Consider the following 18244-nt stretch of genomic DNA (forward strand, 5'->3'; position numbering starts at 1 on the left):
GCATCTGATACTTTACACATCCCTATTAACTTCTGACATTCTACTCTCATTTTTTCACTGATGTAAGTGTTTGATGAGGCATTAAAGACCTTTCCTTCACAAATACTTTGTTTGATTTAGAGCATTTGGGACAATGACATTCTTGGTTAGAATATTTTACTGTTGACGTCTAAAAAAGCATTGGTGGATTTTCCAAAGGAAGATGTGCATGAGTTCTTTGTTAAACTATTTTTTCAGATTATTTCAGTGTCCAAAATGTGTTTTCACTAATTCATCACACACACTAATAGTGTGATGAATGCAAAAATGCCATACATAGAATGAACCACTTGGAAATGCTGCTACTGTGTGCTTTTTTTTTTCCCCCCAGAGCTGAGGACCAAACCCAGGGCCTTGTGCTTGGCACTACCACTGAGCTAAATCCCCAACCCCTACTGTGCTGTGTGAAGGCATTTCTGTTCTGTCGGTTTCTGAAAGGTGAGCACAAACACTCTGGGGACTTCAGTTTAGAGTCTGGAAAACATGACAGACAACTTCTTACCCTTGTCTAGCAAGACTTCTCAAACTTAATTTCTCTTTGTTTGTCTGGATCATTTTCACTGAATATTTACCTGTACTTCCTTAACTAGCAGTCTGTAAATTTTGAATCTGAATGTCATATCCATCCTGGATTTTCCGTGTTCATCCAGTCTCCTTTATGGCCTTCATAATGATCTCCTTATCTTAATACTTAGTGGTGCTGAACATTAAAAGATAGTTCCATAACCAGATCCATAACCAACATCACCAAGCAGCCTGCATCACCAAGATACTGCGACACCAAAACATGTGACAACATCAAGACAGTCTACATCACCAAGACAGTCTGTATAACCAAGACACCCTATATCACCAAGACATGTGACATCGTCAAGACAGACTATATCACCAAGACATCCTATATCACCAATACATATGACATCATCAAGGCAGCCTCCATTCACCAAGACACCTGACATCATCAAGACATGTGACATCATCAAGACAGCCTATATCACCAAGACAGATGTCATCACCAAGATATGCTACATCACCAAGACATATAACATAACCAAGACAGCCTATATCACCAAGACAGTCAACCTTTTGCATTCTGTTTATCACAGTATGACATATGATTGCTGAGTATTTGCAGTTGGGGAAACACAAAACAGGAAGTGCTGAAAATACATAAAAGATAAAATGATGGAGAACCTTACATGAACAATTTTTATTTTGACTATATGTTAAAATAATAGTTTTTGTTTGTTTATCTGTTTTTCAAGATAGGGTTTCTTTGTGTAGTCCTGACTGTCCTGGAACTAGTTCTTAGGCCAAGTTGACCTTGAACTCATACAGATTCTCCTGCCTCTGCCTCCTGAATGCTAGGATTAAAGGTATGTGCCACCACTGCCTGGCTAAAATAGTATTTTGAACTTATTAATCAAAATAAAGTAGAGTATTAAGAAAATAGGGCTAGAGGCTGCTTAGCAGTTAAGAGCACTGGTTGATCTTGTAGAAGACCGAAGTTCAACTCTCAGTGCCTGCATGGTGGCTCACAACCATCTGTAACTTCAGTTCCAGAAGATCTGATACCTTCTTCTGACCTCAATGAGCAGCAAGTGTGTGTATGGTGCACATACATCCTTGCAGCCAAAACACATATAAAATAAAATGAGGAAATATAATAAAAAAAGAACCTTCTCCCGACTTAAAAAAAAAAGACAAAGTTCCTGATTAAGTCACAATCTCTTTGGAGAATAGACCTTAAAAAAGAAAAATTAAAATGTACTACTAAGAAATTTCTTTTTGGATTTGGGTGGAAAAGGAGGTGAAGAGGATCTTGGAGGAGACAGAGGAGGGTAAGCTAATCAGAATATATTGTATAAAAATCCACTTTCAATAAAAAATGGAAAAAAAAACTCCTCCTTTTGAAAATGAGACTATTGAAGATGTAGCTCACATTTGTAACTCACATTGTCTTTGGTTAGGCAATATGTCTCAATACCCACCTCCTAATCTAGTTATCCAGTAATCTAGTTAGATGTATCCAACAACCTTTCTGTCCACTTCCTTGCCCCTAGCCCGGACCTACTGAAGGACTCTAGCCAGCCTGAGCCTCACAACCATGGCTCTGGCAGGCCTTGCCCCTCTCCCCCATTCTCTCTGCTTTGTTAAAAACTGTTAGATTGCATTCCTAACGCTAGCCACCAAGGTCTGCTTCTTTATGTCTTAGTTAGGATTTCTATTTCTGTGAAGAGATACCAGGACCACAGCAACGTTTTTTGTTTTTGTTGTTTTTTTTGGTTTTTTTTTGAGCTGAGGATCAAACCCAGGGCCTTGTGCTTGCTAGGCAAGTGCTCTACCACAGAGCTAAATCCCCAACCCCACAGCAACTCTTCTAAAGGGAAACATTTAATTGTGGCTTGCCTCCAGTTTCAGAAATTTAGTTCATTATCGTCATGGCAGGAAGCATGGTAGCATTCAGGCAGACATGGTGGTGGAGAGGTAGCTAAAAGCTCTACATCTTGATCTGCAGGCAATAGACAGTAAACTCTTTCTCACATTGGATGTAGCTTGAGCAAAGGAAATCTCAAAGCTCACCCCCACAGTGATACACTTCCTCTAACAAGGCCACACCTACTCCAACAAAGCCTCAGCTCCTAATAGTGCCACTCCCTATGGGCACTGTGGTGGTTTGAAAGAAAATGGCCCTCATTGGCAGTACAGATATCTTATGATCAACCTGTTGATGTGAGGCCAGGGTTTCTCAACATACTGACTGACCTGCTGGTGAGTTCTACAGCATCCTTTCTTCATAGGCAATGTCTAAAACACATCTTCACACTTTCTACTTACAACTTCTTTGTAATAGGATACGATTAAAGTGCCTGAGAAGCAATCTAATTGTTACAATTCTTAGAGGAGTGTGTAATTTCCCCCTCAACCTACAGTTTTGTTTAGTTTTGCAGAAATCACTCCTGTACTGTCTTTTCAAAACATTTAAAGTAGGATTCACAGAAATAACTGTGAGGTTTTGCTTTTATTTTTATAAAAATGTAAATTCTTTCTAAAATTATTACTAAATATTAGTTTAATTCATTAAAGTTTTATAGTAGTATAGTGATCACAGACAGACTAGTGAATAAATTTATTAGTTAAGCTTAAGACTCAACAGATAGTCACATGTGGTGGCACATGACTTTAATCTCAGCACTCAGAAAGCAGAGGCAGGCAGATCTCTGTGAGTTCAAAACCAGCCTAATCTATATAGTGAGACTTTCAAAAACAAAACATCTCCCCTACTAGTAAAACCCCAACAATCCTTCTAAAATAGTCTTTTGTTCAGAGCATTTAGAGTAGTAGTTCTCAACCTTCCTAATGCTGCAACCCTTTAATACAGTTCTTCATGTTGTGGAGACCCCCAACCATAAAATTATTGTCCTTGTTACATCATAACTGGAATTTTGCTACTGTTATGAATTGTAATGAAAACATCTGATATGCAGGATATCTGATATGTGATCCCAAAGGGGTTGTGACCCCCGGGTTGAGAACCGCTGATTTAGGAGACTACAGATGTCAGTCCAAATGCTTAACACAGGAATGGGTAGAAGGTAAATTAATTTGACAAATCAGTTTACTGGAAATCACTTTGGAATACTTGACAACAAAAAACGAAATACAGTAACCATAACGAACAATTGCTATGTGACACACACAGCCTCTTTATTATAGTGTCTCCCATTCAGCTCACAAATATCCTTTGAGGTGTAGTTTATAATTAGCTTCATTTTACACGTGAGGAAATTGAGGTTACCAGAGGTTAAATCACAGAGGGTCATGTAACTTTGTCTTTGGAGATAAAATTCAAAAGCAGATCAGTCTGATTCTAGAACGCAAGATCAGATACTAGTTTCTAAAGTCTAACCTCACTGATGAGAGGGTTAACCTTGTCCCTTGCTGGTGATCTCTATTGGCTTGACATTGATCTATGGGGCTGGGTCAAGGCCATGGACTCTGCAAGGCAGGAGTCGCCATAAACGATAGCTTGCATGTGTGTCCTAGGTCCATGAACAACTCTATCAGCCTTTTGAGAATGAGATGAAACACCATGTAATCAATAGAGTGAATGTCGTAAACAATGGATAGATGGGGTGTTGAAGAAGAAAAGTTGGCTAAGCTAGATCCCAGGCTTCCAAGAGATAAATAAATTCTGATCGTTGTTTCTGAGCACTCTACCCTGGGTTCTGAAGAAGGTATTTATCATGCTGTCTCCTTTGCGGTGCTTTTCCTTGGTGTGATGAATGTGGCTTCCTGGCATGGCTGCTTTACACCAGCCTCAAGGCAGAATACTGCCACCTCAAAGAAAAATAAATTAGCTTCAAGAGAAGAAAAAAGAATGCCGTCAACCTTTTAATCTTTCCTTTCCATCTTCTGCCCCTCCCACTATGACTTTTTCATTCTGCAGGGATCCATTGTTCATTTCTTGAAGGGCATCAGCTGGCCCAGATGTGCACTTTGAGGGCCTTTCATGTGCTTTGTCACACCCACATGTGCTATGGTATAAATAACCGCCATGGATTAATTGCCTAGAATACCACTCCAGGCTATCTGTAGCTCCAACGTTTTCCTCCCAGAGCTAAGACTGGTGGGTACCTTTGCCCGGGTGTCATTCGGTAATGAAATGTTTTTCTTAGACGTTTCCCAGTGAACTACAAAGCACTTACAGTGTTTTGTACCTATTTTCTTGTCTTTTGCCAGTGAATAATAGCATTTAACTTTCTTTGAAGTGTAATTTATTCATCAAGAAGTCATTCTGTTTATTTGGTGGTTACAGGTTTTCTGAGACCGTTCTTTTGAATATACCATATTTTAAATGCTTTTCTAATAATAATTTTGATCCGAGCATTAAAAAGCAAGCCATTTCTATCTTTCACTGGCAAGAGCCGTCAAAATTATCCTGTGAAGTTTCTGTTGTGTAAAGATTTGCTTTCAGGAAAGTGGGCAACTTTGTTGGAATATTAAATTCAGTTGGACTTCGATTGCCTATACTCTGTCATGCAGAATTAAGGATTTCTGCCTGGCAGAAAATAAGTAGCTGCTGTGAGGAAATCCAAAGGAAACAGGAAGACTGACATTTCTCTTCTCTGAGGCCTGTCCTTCAGTGTCTGTGAGAAAACATTTAGCACGTTTCATTTAATTGAAAAGAGAGCTTTCTGATTGTCAGCCTACCAGCAGGGAATGATTTGTTCCTATTTCCGTAAACTGCAGTTGGATTGGAAGTTAAGTGAATACCAAGGTGGATGGGTGTACCAACACATCTTTACAGAGGGACAAACCCAAGTGATGTATGGAGAGCATTAGATTTTGAATGATGGCTCACATTTATTTGGTAAACAGAAATATTACTTATGGCGGAGACCAGTGGCTCTCAAAGGGTAGCCCCAAGAGCAGTAGCAACAATGCAGTTGTGTCTGACTGGAGTATTGGGTGCCCAGATACTTGATTAAACATTATTCTGGCTGCATCTGGGGGAGGGGTGCTAAGTGGAGAAAATTAACATGTGAGTCAGGCTGGATGCAGCAGGTTGCCCCCACAATGGGGGTCTTTTCCAACATGCTAGAAAAGGCTGGATGGCAAGAAGAAGCTGGTCTTGCTGCCTGATGATCTTTGATCTGGGTCGTTGGTCTTCTGCCTTTATTTTGTACCAGAACCTTTACCATATGTGGGGGCTGAAGGACAAATGACTTCCATAGCCTCAGAGGTTTGAACATCTGGTCCCCAGTGGGGGGCGCTGTTTAGGGAGGTTTAGGACATGTGGCCTTCTTTGCTGGAGGGAGTATGTCACTGGGATGGGCATTGAGATTTCATCACTTTACCCTGCTTCCTGTTTGCTGTCTGCTTCATGTTTTCCTTTGAAGATACAATCTCTCAGCTTTCAGCCCCTGCTGCTCTGTCTGCTGCTATGCCTTCCTGCCATGAGGGACTCCTTCCTCTGGAGGCATAAGCCAAAGAAGCGCTCTCTTTCAGTTTCTAGAATTATTAATATTATTATAATGTGAGCATTTTGCCTACATGTATGTTTGTGCCCCATATGCCCCATGCCTAGTGTCTGCAGAGGTCAGAGAGAGTGCTGTATTTCCTGGAAATGGAGTTATGGATCAAAGGGAGCCGTGACGTAGGTGCTGGGAACTGAACCCAGGTCCTCTGCAAGAAGATAAAGTACTCCTAACTGCTGAGACATCTCTACAGCCTTTCATGCCTTCCTTCTTGTACTAGAACTTAAACCATTCATATTTGGTTCTGAGAACCTCAGATTACAGATGGCCTGATTTCTAAGCATTTTTAATCACATGAGCCAATTCCCCTCCTCCCTTACCACCTCCCATGTTTGTGTATGTGTATGTGTATGTATATGTATATGTATATGTATATGTATATGTATATGTATATGTATATGTATATAATTAGTTCTTCCGTTATGCATCTCTAGAATCCTAATGCCATAATACTTTATAAAGGCAAATTCTCAAGTCTTCAGTTTTAAGTGTTAGTGAGTGGTATGTGCTACAAAAAAATAATTACTCAAGTAATGGGATAGGGACAGTGGGAAATCTTTATACATCTTGAACATGAATGATTATTATGGTTCTTCTCTGCATGTATCTACTGGAAGAGCAATTACTAACATGTGTAGATAATGAAACATAGTTACCAGTAGATAGAGGGAACTTTTTAAAAAATCAATTACTAAATGAAACAAAACAAACAAAATAATCTAGCTTTAATATAAATCCCCACCAAATAAGGCCTTAGATATAATGGAAAATATTAAAACAATAGCCTGATTGGCAGGGTGTGAATGCATTTAATGTTTGTAGACCTTAGGGAAACATTTAAAAGGGGGAAGTTTGTGCCCTCACCTGGGGACATAAATATATATTTAAATAAGTGATAGCTAGGTGGATTAATTAACAACCCTGAGAGTTCTGGGAAGCAAAGAACCAGAACTATCCTTTTGAGTGTGTGGTCCAAATAGCACAAGTCATTTCTATGTATCCCTGGCTGCTCTGGACCTTACTGTATAGACCAGGCTGGCCTCCTACTCGCAGAGATCCAAGAACTCTGTCACCTGGGCTCTTGTATCAAAGGAGTGTGTCACCACACCTGGTTTAGTTTTGAGATAGGATTTCACTATGCAACCCTGGCTGGTTTGCACTTGACTATGTAGCTCAGGCTAGCCTTGAACTCACAGAGAAACACCTGCCTCTGCTTTCTGGGTGCTGGGATTATTGGCATGTACTATACTATTCCTAGACTACATGCCATTTTTTTTTTACATGTAAAAATGGTGTATGGAAATCTGAAAAATATTAATGATAGCATTAGCCTTGTCAAATTTAATTCTGGCGTGGCTATTTGTTCTTGAGGTTTTCTTGTTTTGTTCTAGGAAATACTATTAATAAACAATTATGTACATGTTTGCTAACATGTATCTAACTCTATTTTAAATATCTGACTTATTTACATACTGAACTCTCAAAAACTCAGGATATGCTTGGTAGTGGCTAGTGAAGAATGGATGTACATCTTAGTCGCATGCTAAATTTAAATCTTTAAATAATTTTTGGTAATGTCTTAAAATTATAAATAAAAAGTTAAGTTGTGGGTTGGGGATTTAGCTCAGTGGTAGAGCGCTTGCCTAGCAAGAGCAAGGCCCTGGGTCCTCAGCTCCGGCAAAAAAAAAAAAAAAAAAAATTGACAGTTATGGATTGATTTATATTTATATTACATCATGGTGTTGGACCATTGTCCCTTTGGCATAGGATCACACAGTACTGCCTGGAGATTCAAAGTAACACCTGGCCATCTCTACACCTCTGTTTTGAGCTGTGAAGTATAAACTGTCTGCTTGTGTTTTCTGAAGCTGTAAAACTGTTCCTACTGGTTTAGTCTTTGATACACAGTATCATATGCTAGTGTCACATTTTCCTCCTCCGACTGTTTCAAGTATTCGCTTTTGCAAGTTTTCCCCATAGTTCATGATTGCTGAGCCTTTACTGCCATTAAATGCTATGTTAATTTACTATTATAGTACAAATATGACAGCCAGATCATTGTAATAACCTAGCAGTAGTCTTGCCAATATAGAATTAAAAAGGTTTTCTAAGTTTGGAATCATTTTGTCACTTCTGCAGTCCTGTGATATATGTTCTTACTTTATTCTTTTGTAGAGCTCTTGTTTTTTTTGACACTTTCCTGGCACCTATTTGAGCTATTCTGGACTTTAACTTTTTACACCTTGGTTTTTCTTCTTGCACAAGAGAAATGTGTGAGCCAGTCTGTTTGCTGGCAACTGGCAGGATGATGTAAAGGCTATTCTAGAAATAGTTTGAGATACCCAGCAAAACCCTTACATTAATTCAAAAATTAAAAGAATTTTCATTATTTTAAATTCTGAGGTGTTAACTCAAATGCTACCTGTATTGTATCAATATTTTCATTGTTTTGCTTCCCACGTTAATGAGTTTAAAAAACTGTTGATGGAGATTTATGTTTAAAAGTTAACAAACAATGTCTTCAAGTAGCATTTTTGTATCTAAAGTTTTCTGAGGGAAGAAGAGCAGCACATCTTGGAACTTCTTTTGTAGGGTTGAACATAAGCATGCTGGAGTGCTTTACTTCTTCTCCTAAAATTGATGTGGTTGGGCTGGGTTACAGGGTTGATTACAGATCTTCATGGCAGACCTTCATCTTATGAGGTTAGGAGAGTGATTTATAATGTTGACCATAGGTCAGATTGTCTGTAAGAAGGCTGTGTTTTCATCACCCCCGGATTAAAAGGAAAAACCCAAAGGAAAATCACTATATCACAAACAACCCTTCCTCTAGCTCCTGTCCCTCTCTGCTTCCCCAACATCCCGGTTTGTAGACCAGTGCAAGTGAGGCTGGTGACTGGTTGTCTCTGCCTCTGTGTGTCAGCTTTCTTCTATACCAGTCTGTTGTTTTCCAGCTACGCTCATAACTCTTTCTCACTTGGTTTCTGTTGGGATTATTAAACTGGTTGGGTCCTGCTTTGTGGTCTTTTTGAAAGGAAACAGGGAGAAATTTCACGTTCCTGGTCTTAGCACCATATTGCTAAGGGACTTAAGTACATTGTTTTATAAAAAATTGGTCAGTCATCAGATTTTTTTCTAGACCTCACTCCTGGATAGAACCCTATGAAATATCAGTGTAGGCAAGAATCCAAGAAAGCCACACTAAAGTTCCCAAAGGGAGTTATGTTTTCATGCTAGTAAATTTTGAAATGTGTTATATGTGAGCCTTTAAATGTTACAATTGCCATCTGACTATAAAGAGTAAGTAGAAAAAATATAAGAAAACAGGAAACAATGTTTTGGAGGAATTTGTGCCTAAGAATCATCACTAGCTGTGGCAATAAGGTATACAGGAATTTTCATAACCAACACTTATTTTATACTTCATATGGTCTGACTTTTATTTCAGCCTCTTCTATCTTATACTTTGATATTGAAACAAATTTTCTAACTGCATCTATATTTAAAGTGGATAAGTCAGAAATTCTAATTCATCTGATATCTTGATAACAGAGCCAAGTTACTAACAGAAATTTGTGTTATTATTTTCTCTAAAGATTATTCTCTTAGGAAAACCTATTGACAATGATAAACTGCCCAGATTTCACACTTGCACTGAGTAATATAACTGTAGAGAAGTTGGAGTCAAGTCTTTAATACATATGAACTATTTGTTTGGAAGAGTCTAATTATTTACAGATAGATTCTAAGAGTCTTCAAATGTGTCCCACTGCACATATAGACTGTAGTCCATTGAGCTTGCCTAATGACCTTGTAAATGAAAAGAACAAGAGTTAAGTGGTTTGTCAATGTCAGCAAACCCTGAGCTTAGTGAAATTCGAGTTGCATACTCTTTAAATGTATATATGCTTTTCATTATAATAATTTGCCTTTAAAAAGGCATCCCTGTAATAAATGTATCTATGAAATAGAATTGTCTTCTAGAAGGAGATAACAAAATAACAGATTGTAGAAGTATATTTAGATGACTACTCTGCATGTCAGAAGAAGTAGTAGAGGGCAACTGTGAGTCTCTCTCATTTTTAGAGAAAGGGAGGTTAAGATAGGGTCTCACTCTGCATCCCAGGTACATCTTGAACTTCTGCACCCCTACCCCAGCCTCTCAGGTGCTGAGATTATAGTGATGCACCATCATACAATTGTTTGTGATTCTGTTGACTGTCCTTCCAATCAGTTTTTTTTTTTTTTAAATTTGCTTACTGAGTAATTGAATGAATTTAAAATATTTAGATAAGTAGTAGAAATTTTGTGAAAATTCAAATGGTTCAATTTTAGCTAATTTCTATTCTATTGATAAAAAATTATTGACTGAAATAGTGAATCAGTTTGTGTTGGAAATGTACATTTAGAATCAGAATGAAAAACTTGTAGCCATCTCAGTGAACCTTGCCCTATGACCATTGTACTATCAACATGACTTTTCCTGAATCATCTTATTAGATAATGATAATTGTGATGATGAGGATGAGTTGGCAAGTGTGTGTGTTGTGTTGTTTGTGTGATATAAGTAAGTGAAGTTGTATGCACATATACATGGGGAAGTGTTTTAGTTAGGGTTTTTATTGCTGTGAAGGGACACCATGACCTCGGCAACACTTTTTTTGTTTGTTTGTTTTTTCGAGACAGGGTTCCCCTGTGTAGCTTTGTGCCTTTCCTGGAACTCACTTGGTAGCCCAGGCTGGCCTCGAACTCACAGAGATCCACCTGGCTCTGCTTCCCGAGTGCTGGGATTAAAGGCGTGTGCCACCACTGCCCAGCATTTACTTGGGATGGCTCGCTTACAGTTTCAGAGGTTCAGTCCATTATCAACATGGCAGGGAGCATGGCAGCGCGCAGGCAGATGTGGTGATGGAGGAATAGCTCAGAGTCCTGCATCTTGCAGGCATCAGGAAGTCGACTGACTGTCACAGTGAAGGAAGCTTGAGCAAAAGAGACCTCAAAGCCTACTCCCACAGTGACACACTTCCTCCACCAAGACCACATTGTCTAAGAGTACCACTCACTTTGGGAGCCATTTTCCTCCAAACCACCACATTCCCTGGCCCCCAAAGGCTTATAGCCATATAATAATGCAAAAATGTATTCAGTCCAGCTTCAAAGGTTTCCATAGTATACAACAGTCTCAAACTTATTTCAAAGTCCAAAGTGTTTTCTGAGATGCATGGCAATCTCTTAACTGTAATCACCCATAAAAATCAAAATCAAAAAGCAAATCACATACTTCCAACATATAATAGCACAGGATATATATTAGCACTACAAAATGTAGGGAAGGGAGCATAGTGAGGAAATACTGGATGGAAGCAAGACCAAAAACTAGCTGGGCAAACTCCAAACTCTGTATCTCCATGTCTGATGTTAAAACACTCTTCAGATCTCCAGTTCTGTTCAACTTTGTTGACTGCTACACACTTTTTTTTTTTTCTCTTGGGCTGGTTCCATTCCCTGTTAGCAGCTCTCCTCAGCAGGTATCCCACAACTCTGGCGTTTCTAACATCTTGGGTTCTCCAAGGCCATCTGGACTTCCCCTTCAGAGCTTCTTCACCCTCTTTTACTAGCCCTACATCCAGGGACACCTATGACACATGCCTGGCCTTAGTGGCTTTTTTTAGGCATGGAGGCAAATTCCACAACCAACTTCTTCTATCCTTAACTCTAGAGCCAGAACCACGTGGCTGAAGCTGCAAGTTCAGCTACTCGGTGGGGCTGGAACATGGCCCCTTTGTTCAATGATGACTTCACCAGCTTTCTGTCCTTCACTGTCCTGAAACCTGCTCTATAGACCAGGCTGACTTCAAACTCAGAGATCTGACAGCCTCTGCTTCCCCCCCCCCCCCCCCCCCCCCCCCGTGCTGGGATTAAAGGTGTGCCCCACAACACTGGGATCCAAGCTTTTCCTCAGTACTTGTTGTGAATTGGAAACTTAGCTGAGTGAGATCTTATCCTGAGGTCACCACTCACTTTATTCCATTTCTTAATCTGTTTATCTCCTTGAATACAGGATTTAGCTCCATTCTACTTCCTGGTTCTCCTTTTCTAATCAAAATTTACATTTTGTGATTTACCCTGTTCAGCTTACTCCTTTTCATTATAAATCTTCATTAGAGTTACCACTAAAAAACACATGGTAGAGTCTATACTAGGCTGTTTTGAGATTTCTTCTGCTAACAGAATTAATCCCAAATTCTTCACTTTAGCCTTAGGCAGACTCTTTAGACCAGGGCAGAAGTCGGCCTCTTTCTTCACCAAAATATTACAAGAACTATCTCTAGACAATATGCTAAACTTCTTCTCCTCTGAAGTCTCTTGAGTGAGCCCCTAGCAGTTCAAATAACTCTTAGAACCACTGTCTTCCATGTTCCTACTAGTATGGCCCATTAAGCAGTGCTTAAAGCATTGTACTGCTTTCATAACCCGAAGTACCAAAGTCCAAATTCCTCCAAAAAACCACATGGTCAGGCCTATTACAGCAATATCTCACTTCTAGTACTAACTTCTATCTTAGGGTTTTTATTGCTGTGAAGAGGCACCATGACCATGACAACTCTTATAAAGGACACATTTAATTGGGATGGCTTGATTATAGTTTCAGAGGTTTGGTACATCATCATCATGGCAGAGAGCATAGCAGCATGCAGGTAGATGTGGTGATGGAAGAACAGATGAGACTCGTACATCTTGCAGGCAATGGGAAGGTAACTGACTGTCACACTGAGAGAGGCTTGATCGACTTCAAAGCCCACCCCGACAGAGACATCCTTCTTCCAACTAGGCCACACCTCCTAATAATGCCACTCCCTTTGGGGATCATTTTCTTTCAAACCCCCACAGGAAGCCTGAGGTTGACATTTGTTCCCTTCTTCTATTGCTCACTTTCTCTGTTTTGTGAGACAGGATCTTTCACTGAACTGGAAGCTCACTAACTTGGTTAGGCTCCTGTTTCCACCCATTCCAAGTGCTGAGGTTTCAGGCATGTGTCACCAGCTGTCTTTTTATGTGGACTCTTAGGATTCAAACTTAGGTCCTCATGCTTCACAGCAGGCACATTACTGACTGAGCCATCCTCCAGTCTTCATCCCGTTGAATTATTGTCTTGTATATTTGCAGTTTGCTCTTCCTAGGTCTGAAAGCAAGGCAATCAATTTTTATGTTTGCTTATCTGATTCTTATTTCATTTCTTCCTACTTCCACTTCTCCACTAAGAAAACCAGTGCTTTTTTTTTTTTTTTTTTTTAAATACTGAATTGTATAGCTTTAGAGGTCAGATATACCAAAGTTTGGTAGGAGCAAATGGTGAGATCTGTTTGTAAGTGGGCACCTGGTAGTGGGTCATGGGATTTCAGAAATGGGCTGTCCAGGTCAAAGTGAGTTGGAGAAGTGAATTCTAGCTTTCATATCCCTGACTTTCTTGCCCCTCATTGCTTCTTCAATCTGGAAGACAGGGCAGTTATACAAGAGATAAGACAAATGTAGGATCAATATCAATGTACTCCAGGTCCAGCCCTGACCTGGAGTATAATAGAAATAAATAGATTTGGAGCTGTCTTGGATAAAGGAGCACAGCCAGTGTCAGGGTCAGAGTAGATACTTCAAAAGTTTCTGTAGGTAACTGACAAAAATTAGGATGACCATAATGTTTTGCGGAAAACCTAGTACTGTTGGACACTTGGATGAAATGAAGAAGAACGTGACTTCCTGGGGTAGATGGAAGAAAGTACATCAAAACAGTTGAATCTGGTCTGCAGGGAACATGTTGCAGTTCTAGAGCGTCAGAGGCTGACTAGAGCATTGTTCTGTGAACCAGATTCTAGGCTTTTCTTTGAGATGAGCTCCAAGACGATAATTCCCTTGGAAAGAAACACTAATTTTTCACATTTTCACAAGTGCTCCATTATTTTTTAATAGGTAGTGTGGGGGTTTTCCAAGAGGAATTTTAGACTCATTACAGCTTACATTCCACCACCAAGGATAATGACCTTTGAGCAGTCCCAGACTGTCTTGGGGGTTCAATGTGGGCAACTCACCCACAATCCTTGTGGAACATAATCAATACCCACATGATTGGTTCCAAGGAAGAGTGTTAAGGGAGTTCAGAGAAGAGAGAACACTACATGAACCTGAGCAGCCACAGAGCCCACAGAAAGAAGGTCTTGCTAGCTAGCTTTTCAGAGAGAAGCGTGCATGTGTCCCAATGGCAGGGGAACTATATTAAAGGAGATGATGAATATTTCATCTTATGTTGGAAAATCTTGGGAAGTAGATTTGAATAGGTAGGTAGATTGGAAGACTGACAACTATAAACTTTATATTGAGGGTACTTTTTCCCACCAATACTTTGAATTGAACTCAAAGACATGTCCATGCTAGGCAAGCAAGCACTTTACTGCTGAGCTACATACATCCTTAGCTCCCTGAAGTACAGCATCCTTATACAAAGGTGAAGATGGCAGATATGTCACATCTCAATATGTCATAAGGGTTGGCCATTGGCACATGTCCATATATATGTATGTGGGGAGAGAGAGAGAGAGAGAGAGAGAGAGAGAGAGAGAGAGAGATAGATATGGGGGGATTCTTATGTAGGCCTGACTGCCCTTTAACTCAGTAGGTAGACCAAGCTGACCTTGAAATTGAAGAGATCTGCCTGCCTCTTTCTTCTGTGTGCTAGGGTTAAAGGCCTATGTCATCAAGCCTGGCTATGGCATAAGTATTCATTTCACTAAAGACAGTTGAAAAACATTAGATTCAGGAAAGAAACCCTGGCTTCCTCTTAAAAAGTCACTTGGGAGCTCAGTATTGGGGCTCACTCCTCTCATCCCAGCACTTTGGGGGCAGATGCAGAAGGATCTCTGTGAACTTGAGGCCATCCTGGTCTGCATTGTGAGTTCCAGGACTGCCAGGGCTATGTAGAGAGATCCTGTATCAATAATGCAAACTAAATCAAATAAAAACCTCTTATTTTCCACAAATCATATCAAATATTATAGTTACCTTTTTCAGCTGCTTTTCCTGGTTTAATCTTGCATATAATCAGTTAGGTTTGTGCTATTTGCTTAGTTGTCCACTTTCTTAAGGGTGATACCATGAATATTTAGAAGAATATGTGTGTATTTCTCATGTTAACTTGGTATTGATCTACCTTCTGCTTACTTGACTCAGGCAGCAAGAGATGGTTTATTTATGAGATGGATACTTTAGCAGCAAAAATGTATGTGGGGCTGACAGAGAAGAGAAGACAGGTGATTGGGGAAAGTGCTATGTGGCAGCTACCATGAAAAGTGCAAGATGGGCCTACAGTTATGGATGGCCATGACTATTGAAGAGAAAAATCACAGTGCTCCATCCTGAGAGGAGAAACCAGTTTGATTCTGTGGTGAAAGAGGCTGAGTGTCTCATTCTTGTGTGGTGGGCCTGTGCAACACAATTCATTTCCATACTGAGGCTGTGGGCTATAACTGACTTCACTTACTGGCATTCTGGAAATGTTTTTCTAAGAAATTAATTCCTTGGACTATAGAGCCCATTACCACTCTGTTGATTCTAACCTTTCTGGCAGGATTTTACTGGCCAAGAGCATACATGTCAGTTTCATTTTCATCACTTTGGATAAAAATACTTGGAACAGAAAAGCAAGTTCTGTAATGGGTGCCTTTTAGGTGTGTACAGTGCAGTGACCTCCATCTCCGTTCTTATAACATCACAAGCCCTGGAAAGTTAACATTCCTTAAAAAGGTGGCTTCCGATCCCTGGCACACAGTGAAAACAGCCAGCCTCCCCTGAACTGAGTTAGTGTGACCTCATCCATTCTCCTGCTATTGACAGCCTGCAGATCACAGTGAAGAGCAAAAGCCTGACTGGCTGGCTGATTTGTGGCACCTCAAACATCTGACTCAATGTAGTGTAGGGCTCTAGACTCTAGTACACACACTGACCTGAACCAATTATTTAATATCTCTATGCTACTTTCCTAGCTGTAAAATAAAAAGCGATGCTACCAAACAGGATTATCTTGGAAGTTAATTAGGTGATGTAGGACAAGTATTTAGAACACTAATTCCCACAAAAGAAGTACTCAGTATACATCAGATTATAGGCCAGAGGAAGGACACGGTGCAATGCAGTACAGTGTAGGGCAGCTGACTGTTGTTAGTACACACAGGAGACTGACAGCCGGAGTACATTTTGATTGGTTCTAATTGATCAGATTGATTACTGTGTCCCTTTTGATTGGTCAGTTATTGTGCTGTATGGTCTATCAAACACTATTTACATCATCCCAGAATTTAAGTCAGTTCTGAAATATTTGTGTGTCCCAGAATATATGGAATGTCTGGTAAAAAATGTGGGTTCTGGGGCCCCTGGCTCCAGAGATTACAATTCAGTTAATATAGAGCAGTCCAAGAATGATTTCAAACATCACCTTAGGTTTGCCTTCAGATAAATTGATTGAGGGGATCTGGAAGATGTTCTAGAAGTAGTAACTTTTAAGCCAAGAGCTCAAATTCTAGCACCTTTAAGCAGGGAGGTGGAGAGAGCAGTATGGGTCAGGAGATCATTTTCTTCTCTGGGTGGTAACAACATGGAAAAAAAACATAGAAATGTTGGGAGAAAAGTTCAGAGTGCCTGGCTAGTGTGGAAGACAGGCAGCAAGAGGTGGGAAAGGGGGCAGGAGAGATGGCTCAGAGGTTAAGAGCACTGGCTGCTCTTCCAGAGGTCCTGAGCTCAATTCCCAGCAATTCACAACCATCTGTAATGAGATCTGGTGCCCTCTTCTAGCAGGCAGGCATATATGCAAGACAGAGCACTATATACATACAATAAATAAATAAATCTTTTTTTTTTTTTTTTTTTTTTTTAAAAGAGGTGGGAAAGGTCCCAGTTCTAAAGGAACTGTAAGCCTTGCCTTTTCATTCTGTCATTAGGATAATGAGGGAATGGCCACCAAAAGTGCTGGAGGAGCAGCACAGTGGGGTTATATTTACACAGCAGATCTCTGGTTCTTTAAGGGAATAGGATAACCAAGCCTGAGGCAGAAGACTGCCAATGAATCTTCTTGGGAAAACTGGTAGTTTGTCAGCCCATTGTCTGTCTACCTGTGCTTTGGTCCCTTCTTTATCCTTTCCCACTATTTGACTCTTCCATCAAGTTCCTGTCTCCCTCCACAGCTGGTGTGGCCCCCTGGATGAAGCCTCTGACCTGGCAGGCCTAAGAATGGTGCTCAGGCCGGATTCCAAGAAAGAGGAAGAAGCAGGTAGTGTAGCTGAGTTATAACTAAATTATAAATCTCTTCTTTATCTCTCCGTGGCTACAGAATTGGTAGGACTGTGGTAGTAGCATTGTCTAGAAGAGCAGTGTGGACCATGTGCTCAGCACATAATTGCCTGGGAAAGGATGGTTTATGTCCAGCAAGGAACCTCTCTGTGTGGACTGTGTGATGCGGCCTCTACCAGGACCAGAAGGAGCTGTGATGATGCCCTAACTATCACTGGTGCACAGGAGTTGGTTTTCATTCATCCTTTAGATCTTATTTCCCTTTTTTGTTTCCATTTTACTCCTGGAATATTTTCAAGCAGGGAAACGGGACAGGGGGAAGTTACTTTTCCACGAGTTACTCATTCTCAAATATGTATTAGCTAGGCAAGCCATCTTGCTGTCTTCGGTTTATTTGGTATTACTTTGCCAAAGTAAAGAAGAAATCCTTCTCATCACAAAACTTACATGATAAAGCCACCCCCAGCCATGTTCCTCCGTGAGACTGGGGGGAACAAGGCGGAGGCATGAACTGGAGCACATCTGCTTTGCCCTTCTCTGCTCTGCTTCTGTGGGTTCTGAGTTGCAGGGTCTCTGACAGCAAGAACTAGAGAAAGAGCATGAAGCAAGTTTCTAAAATGGTCATAATTTTCCATGTTTTAAAATCCTGGGATTAGTTCTCAGAAAACCATGTCTTTAATTATTATAAGAAAGTTATGAGTAATGTTCTTTCTCTCGCCAACTGACTATTTGTCAAGTCTCAGCTGTACCTACTGATAATCAGGATTAGGAGGCGCTGGCTATTAAGTGGGAACTATGTATTTAATTGTTACTGCAAGAAAAATACAAATTAC

The 18244-nt window shown here is 40.2% G+C and overlaps 1 long non-coding RNA gene across 2 annotated transcripts in view; it reads left to right on the top strand.

Annotated features, from left to right (window-relative positions):
- Window positions 1-384: 384 nt before the first annotated feature.
- Window positions 385-18244, top strand: part of LOC118570698 — a 108990-nt gene continuing 91130 nt past the window's right edge. Inside the window, exons 1-2 of one of the 2 annotated variants that reach the window (XR_004943219.1) lie at window positions 385-477; window positions 17306-17391. This is a non-coding gene — a long non-coding RNA (uncharacterized LOC118570698). The remainder of the gene's footprint in view (window positions 478-17305; window positions 17392-18244) is intronic. The other variant, XR_004943220.1, reaches the window with a different exon arrangement.

The sequence above is a fragment of the Onychomys torridus genome, chromosome 19 (genome assembly GCF_903995425.1).
Source record: "Onychomys torridus chromosome 19, mOncTor1.1, whole genome shotgun sequence".
NCBI lineage: Eukaryota > Metazoa > Chordata > Mammalia > Rodentia > Cricetidae > Onychomys > Onychomys torridus.